This window comes from Alosa sapidissima, chromosome 13, assembly GCF_018492685.1.
Source record: "Alosa sapidissima isolate fAloSap1 chromosome 13, fAloSap1.pri, whole genome shotgun sequence".
Taxonomy (NCBI): Eukaryota; Metazoa; Chordata; class Actinopteri; order Clupeiformes; family Clupeidae; genus Alosa; species Alosa sapidissima.
The window spans coordinates 32494877-32502869 of NC_055969.1; positions in this window are offsets into that span (position 1 = coordinate 32494877).

Here is a 7993-nt window from a genome sequence, read left to right on the forward strand (position 1 = left end):
AGCATAATGGATTGCTAAAAGGGTATATGGGGTACGGCCGAACAGTGGAAATGAATGTCCGGCGTTGAGTAAACTGCGCTCTCCTCTTTGTTGTATGTTTGTCTCTATGGACACATTGTTGTTTATTTATGTTAGCAAATGCACTGTCTGGCAGAGAGGCAGGACACTCAGCAATGTCATCAACCAGTGCTCCTCTATGTCACGTTATCTGCCAATCCAGTCTGTCTCTTCTTAACCACTCATTTCCTCTCACAGACGTCAATCAGTGTGTTCTAACAGCTCGGTGGAGATGTTCATAGAGGTGATCTATGACATGAGACAGGCCCAAATGTAGGATAAATCACTGGGAATCTGCCATGGAAGTAGAGGAGTGTTCTATATCTCTCTCACATTCAGCTCCTTCTCAGTCTCCACAATTATCTTGATTAATATGAATACACTCTGCTACTCAACTGCAGACATGATACAAGTTGACTTTGAGGCTGACTCTTCTATCACCACCAGCATGCCAACTTGTAATGTGCTGTACTGTGCTGTGAATGAGCGTTGGTTGTTATCTGTAGCTGACAAATCACATGCGTTCTCCATAGTTTTACATCTGTCCAAGTTCAGGAGGGTTACCATTTTTGTAATTACTGCATGTATTATGTTTAAACTGATGGATCATCCAGCAATGATTAACCACAGTAGGCTTCACCTCGGAAAGATTCTCCAATTATTCAGGCTAATGTTTTCCTGTGGTGGGCCATAATTTGAATGATTTGCAAGTGCAAAGTCTGCAGTATAACTAAATCTAATTTATGGTTGTGGCTATGATTCTTAGCCAACATTTTTTGTTCAAAGCGACGTACATTAAGTACATAAACATATCATCATTAAAAATGAACAGTTCAAAGTATATAGCCTAAAAAACAAATACTAACAATAATAGACTAAATCATTTGTATATTTGCATTTGTACAAATGGAATAATAACAAAAGCAAATCGTCACAATAAAAACAAAGATAGACACATTAACCTTGACTGCAAGGAGAAATAATTAGTTAGATACAAGGTAAACAGAGGGGACTTTAAGCACTTATAAATCCATACCCCAGTTTTGGGTGAATTCCAGGTTTCCTATCGTGAACAAGCTAGACATGTTATCTTCCTTTGTGAAATCATCAGAGATGTTACTGACATCAGCTATGACTCTTATAACTAGGCAAAATCTATTTGCTGATGTACCACCATGGTACCTTAACCTCAAACACTGATGAGTCAGATCAGTGCTCCCACCTGCCACATGATAGCTATAGTTCATGCACAAGAACTTTGCTTATTGATAGACTTTGCACTTGGCCCACCATTTAACTTAGGGCTCAACATATTTCCCATGTAAATCCTACAGGTAATTTGTGTGTACATCAGCAAAATGCCCTTGCCTAAACCACACAGTACACTTCCTCATCTTCTACTGTATGAGTTGGCTTAAGTATGGAAAAGATTGTGATGAATAGTATTTTAGTTTGATCAGCCACCTGATTGGTTCATGTGTGAACATGTATGAGACATGCGCAAATACGAATAGTTACGAACTAACAGTTCAGCAACATGGTTGTTCAGCGTGCTTTATGACATGGAGACAGAGGTTTGAACGGTACAGAATTGCAACGAAACTTTCTTTAGAAGATGGCGACGTGCAGGTCAGTGCTCTAGTGTACTCAATGGGAAAGGAGGCTGAGAACGTCTTTAAGTCATTTGGGTTTGACCAGGACGATGATAAGGATAATTATGAGGTCGTGATACAGAAGTTTGATGAACTTCATTCCCCGGAGAAATGTGATATATGAACGTGCGCGATTTCATCAACGCCGTCAGGGTGAAGAGGAGACAGTGGAGGCGTTCGTGAGAGGGCTCTACGAGCTCTCTGAACATTGTAATTTTGGCGAATTGAAAGATGAATACACCAGGGACAGAATTGTTATCGGATTAAGAGACAAATCTCTATCAGAAAAGTTGCAGTTACAAGAAGCACTGACGTTGGCCAGAGCAATTGAGATGGCACGGAGCCACGAGCTCATTAAGACTCAAAATTACGAGCAAAACGGAACTAAACTGGAGGAGGTTAAATTCTCCCAACGAAATCGCGGCAGAGGCAGAGGAATTAAAAACAATGCTGATAGCCAGAGGAAAAGACAAGGCAAAGACAATGAATATAGTGAAAGAAAGAAATGCACAAGATTTAACAATCCACAAGGGTTTAAAGAATACTGCCCTGCTAAAAAAGCTGAGTGTCGTAAATGCAACAAGATTGGCCATTTTGCAGTGGTTTGCCACACAAAAGTGGTTCAAGAAGTAACATCTTATGAAGATGAGAGTTCAGAGTTGTTCCTTGGTTCAGTCCAGTGTCAAAGTGCACCAGTTCCACCATGGATGGCCGATATCATATTTGATGGGCAAATTATCAGTTTTAAAATTTATTCAGGTGCAGATGCTACTGTAATGTCTGAAATAAGCTACAAAGGACTGAGAAATAAAATACTACTGAACAAAACCAATGTCATTCTCAACAGTCCAGGAGGCAAGCTGGAATGTCTAGGCTAACTGAAAACAAAAGTGAGCGCAAATGGAAAGCCTTATGTGATTGATGCCTATGTAGTGAGAGGGGCCCATGTAGGAAATTTGCTTGAACGCAGCACTGTCATACAGATGGGGCTAATTAAAAGAATAGAGGAAGTAAGTGAGAATGTGTTTGGCTCATTGGGATTGCTAGCATGCAAACCAGTTAAAATAATGCTCAAAAGCACAGTCGAGCCATATAGCATCCATGTAGCTCGCAGAGTACCGATCCCATTGCTAACAAAAGTCAAACAAGAACTAGATCGGATGGAGCGGTTGAGCATAATTGAAGAAGTTTCAGAGCCCACTCCATGGTGTGCCCCAATGGTACCTGTTGCCAAAAAGAATGGGGAAATCAGAATATGTGTGGATCTTAAGCGACTGAACGAGGCTGTCATTCGCGAGAAGTATGTGCTGCCAACGCTAGAAGACATTATCTCTAAGCTGTCTGGGGCAACAGTCTTCTCCAGTTTGGATGCTGCAAGCGGATTTTGGCAGATCCCATTAGACGATGACAGTAGGAAATTGACCACCTTCATAAGTTGACCACCTTAATAATCACAAGTGCTCCCAAAATTTTTCAGAAACTCATGACGGAGCTGCTTCGGGACACGGAGGGGGTTTGCTGCTTCATGGACGATGTCCTGGTATATGGCCGCACGCGTGAGGAACACGACCGCAGGCTAGCGGAGGTGTTGCAGACCATTGAAGCCTCAGGGCTAAAGCTGAAGAAGGAAAAGTGCTTCTTCGGTCAAAAGGAGTTGAGCTTTGTAGGCCATCGGCTAAGCGAAGCGGGCATTAGCCCTGACCCCGACAAGGTTCGTGCTATTCGAGACCTAGGGTAGGCCCCAAAATCGGACTGAATTGAAACGGATACTGGGCATGATAAACTACCTTTGCCGCTACCTGCCTCACAGTGCTACTGTGCTTCAGCCACTGAACGAGCTGCTAAGAGCTGACTCAGTATGGCGTTGGGACAGGACTCAAGAGGCGGCATTTGCTAAGGTGAAAGACATGTTGGTCACAGCACCAGCATTAGCTTATTATGATGTGAACAAGCCGACGTCGTCACAGCGGATGCTAGTAGTTACGGGATAGGTGGCGCCTTGCTCCAGGAGCATGATGGAAAGATGCTCCCAGTGGCTTTCTGTTCACATACTCTCACCGGAGCGGAGAAACGCTACGCTCAAATAGAAAAGGAGTGTCTGGCTTTGGTGTGGACGTGTGAGAAACTGTCACGATATCTCTGTGGCCTGGAGTCGTTCAAGGTGCTAACGGACCATAAACCTTTGGTTCCCTTGATTAATCTGAAAAACCTTGAAGTTCCCATCTGCTGTCAGCGACTCTTAATTAGGATGATGCGTTTCAATCCTGTGGCAGTGTATACCCCAGGAAAGTCTTTACTTATCGCGAATACACTGTCCAGGCACCCCTTGACAGAGACAGAGCGGTCCGACTTCGAAGAGGAAGTTGAGGCTTACATAGCCAGCGTGGAAGAACATCTGCCTGCTTCTCCACAAAAGTTACTGGAAATAGTGCAGGCTACCAGCAGTGATGAGGAAATGAAAAGAGTTCTCAAATATGTCTAGCAGGGGTGGCCTAAACATTTCAAAATGTTACCTGTCCATTTGCGTGCCTACTTTAACCAGCAGGGGCTCTTGAGCGAGTCCAAAGGTCTTCTCTTACATGGAACAAGAATTGTGATTCCAACCAAAATGAGAGATGAAGTATTAGATCGCATCCACGAAGGCCACCAAGGCCTCAGTAAGTGCCGTGAGAGGGCACGCCTCTCTGTGTGGTGGCCAGGCATTGGTGCTGATCTAAAACGCAAAGTGAGTGAATGCCAGACATGCCAGATCAATAGGCCAACGCAATGCAAAGAGCCGCTGTTAACCACAGACTTACCACCAGGCCCTTGGAGACATCTTGGAGCTGATATCTGTGAAACAAATGGCTAGCAATACCTTGTTGTCGTGGATTATTATTCAAGATTTATTGAAATCTCCCATTTGATGGACATGACGAGTAGGAGAGTGATTGGCAAACTGAAGAGCATGTTTGCGCGGTTTGGCATTCTGGAACGGCTATGTTCTGACAACGCACGCCAGTTTACATCTGCCGAGTTTAAGGCATTTGCAAGACAGTATGGCTTTGTCCATGTGACATCTAGTCCTCACTATCCGCAATCAAATGGTGAGGCGGAACGGGCTGTTCAGACAGCTAAGAAAATACTGAAGCTGAATGACCCTTTCTTAGCTCTCCTCGCATACCGAGCAACCCCTATCGCATCCACAGGCTGCAGTCCATCACAGCTGCTTATGGGGAGACACCTGAGGACAACGGTTCCAACAATAGCAAGCAACTTGGTCCCTGCATGGCCCAATTTGAGAAGTGTGGAAGAAAAGGATTGTAAAGCAAAAGAATCTTACCAGTACTTCTACAATCGCCGTCATGGTGCCAGGTCCTTGTCGCCATTGCGTCCAGGTGACCCTGTGAGGATAAAGCGCGATGATGAAAAGGGGTGGACAACAAAAGGAACGGTCAGTCGTCAGGCCGAACAGCCAAGGTCTTACTACATCACAACTGACCAAGGAGAGTTCCGGAGGAATCGTAAACATCTACAAGCCATACCCGGGCCACTCGAGTCAACACGAACCAAGATCACCTGATTGTGCAACGGACGCTGAGGAAGAGGGACCACCCGTGGTTCTGAGTGAGCCACTACTTGTGAAGAGCAAAGGGACACCCTCTCCCAGAGCCGAGGCTACCATGGCCATTCCCCATACCCCAGAACGGGCTTCGCCCAAGACCACACGCTGTGGACGTGTGATAAGGAAACCACTACGCTTCCAGCCGTAAACGGGACAATGGGAAATCTTTAGAAAGTCTTTATTGAGCTATCCTTAGTTGTAGCCTAGTTTATTTTATTTTCCCTAAGAATAAGACTGAGGAATAGATAGGTTGCATAAGAAGTGATGTTTAACATATTTGCAGTAAAGCACTCCAATGTGTTGCTTCTTTTGTTTTGTCAGAGGGGACAGCTGTTTATATGGAAAAACATGTTACAGAGTGCTTCACCTGAATGCTAAACATGAGGGAAAAATGTTCTAGCATCCATGGTAAAGATGGACTGTATGTCTTCAACATTTTATCTGGAATGTACCGTCTATAGGGCACATTAGTCAAGTTCAACCATTAATCCTCACAAATGTACACATAAACCCAGTAAACCCACGCTTAGAAGGCTGACAAACGAGAGAAAGCATTTGCCTTTGTGCTTATACACAATTCCTCTTGTAAGCAGAGAAATAGATCCTTTGATACACAAGCGAAAGTCCCTGGTTGAACCCTCTTTCCCGGCCAGTTCCGCTCCATCATTGTGCTCGGACAAGAGCCACCGGCACAGCTCCTCATCACAGGCCTGGCCAAGCTAAAGATAGAGTGTCACACCTTTGCTGGGTGAACTCAGCACCCTCTCAACCTGTCCGGGATCCAGGACGGAGCCTGTGTCCAGGTACAGTACAATAATTTAATATAGGTGATGGATTCGGCAAGGTTAATGTGAAGGATATCCACTCGCCACTCTGGCTTACATTATTGGCAGGGCATTGTTGGCCTCAGCTTGTTGAGTTTTGCTTGAATGTGATCATCCTCCCATTAAAGTTCAGGGAGTTATGGGTCTAGATTTAGAAACAAATGTGCAACATACACATGCACGCAGCTTGGCCAGTTCTGAGGATACTCGGAGAGTCTGAAATGAATACAGGACTCACACAACACTTTTTCTGTAGGTGCAGGTCCAAAGCGAGAGCAGGTTATGGATGGCTGGCTGTATTAGTGAGATGAAAAGTGATGCAGAGTTAGAAGTGTTTTATCAAGCATTCAAGAGGTAAATACCACTGACAGCATAATCAAGACTGAATATCAGAAAATCTATGACCATCTGTTACACATTGACAGTGTTTACACAAACAACAGTGTTAAAATAATATTCGTTTAAGAAATATTAATCCAAGTAAAAACTATGTGTTTTTACCTCCAATTCTAAATGTAACACCATGACCAGAAGACTATGCATTTCTCTAGTCTTGGTGAGGATACCTAGACTGAAGTGGACCCTGGATGAGCGGGCATTTGAAGGCCTGATCCAGGCCAGATCCGCTTCAGACACCGCTACTGTCTGAGCCCAGCGCAGCCTGTGCCCCTGCAGACTTCTGGATCTGCTGACAAGGTGCCAGTTCCAATTATGAATGAATTTATGTGCAATTAAACTCAAATGACCATAACATTAAAGCATGAAAAAGCAAACGGCAGAAATAGAGTCCCAAAAAAAGCACACGAACGGAAAACTAAACTTTAGAAAAACAGAAGGGCGAGAAATGACTTCACTGCGACACTGCGGCATTTTTTCTCTTTCTTTTCACACTCACGTTGTCTTTCCCGGAATCTTCTGACACAGCAAACTGGCATTGTCACACTTTGCACACTTTGCAGTTTAAAAATTAGCAAAACAACCAATATGGGAACTAAACTATTTCCCTTGTTACATTCATCAGTTGTAAGATACTGTGTGTATGTCTTTGTGTGTGTGTGTGTGTATATATAGAGAGAGAGAGATTAAAAGAAAAATAACTGGAAATGTACAGGCCTAGTATTTTTAGTCTGTGTAATACAGTTCCAGTTTGTAAAGTAATCACCCATTACACAAAAGCCATGACTCACAATATCATGTTAATGTTTTTTGTATGGTCCTTAAAAGCTATGAGAGTGCATCTATCAGTGCAGCATCATCCCTAATGAAATGCAGCTCACAGCTGAGTTGTTGCTCAACAAATTTTCAGTAAGACGTCAGCATTTAGGGTTCCAGGAATAAATCTGAAGTACTGTGGGGGTGGCGAAGGAGGTGGTGGTGTGTGTGTGTGTGTGTGTGTGTGTGTGTGTGTGTGTGTGGGGGGGGTGTTTAGTTACAGGAATTCCTTACAATGCCCTGAAGGCCGAGCACCTTTCAGTTTCACTTCTGTGTCTCTGCCCCAACACTGAACTCTGAGAGTGACACTGAGGAGGCAGCTGTCAATTCACTCCTATTCCCAGTGTCTGGCCCTGTGCAGGGGTACCGTGTGTGCATGGTGGTATGGTCTTTCTGTGTGTGTGAGTGTGTGTGTGTGTGTACTTCTCTTAGTGCCTGGTCAAGGTATAAGTGAGTCATAGGCCTGCAGCTGGAGGCCAGATGATGGAGGCCACCTGCCTCCTTCATCATTTACACATTCTGCAAACGTACAAACAACTGCAAATGAAAGCCGCCCAGCCCAGCAGCCTTGGGACTGCTTGTCAGTGCCTCAGAGCACCTAGTAACATGGCACTGAGAATTCATTATGTGTGTTTGTGTGTGTG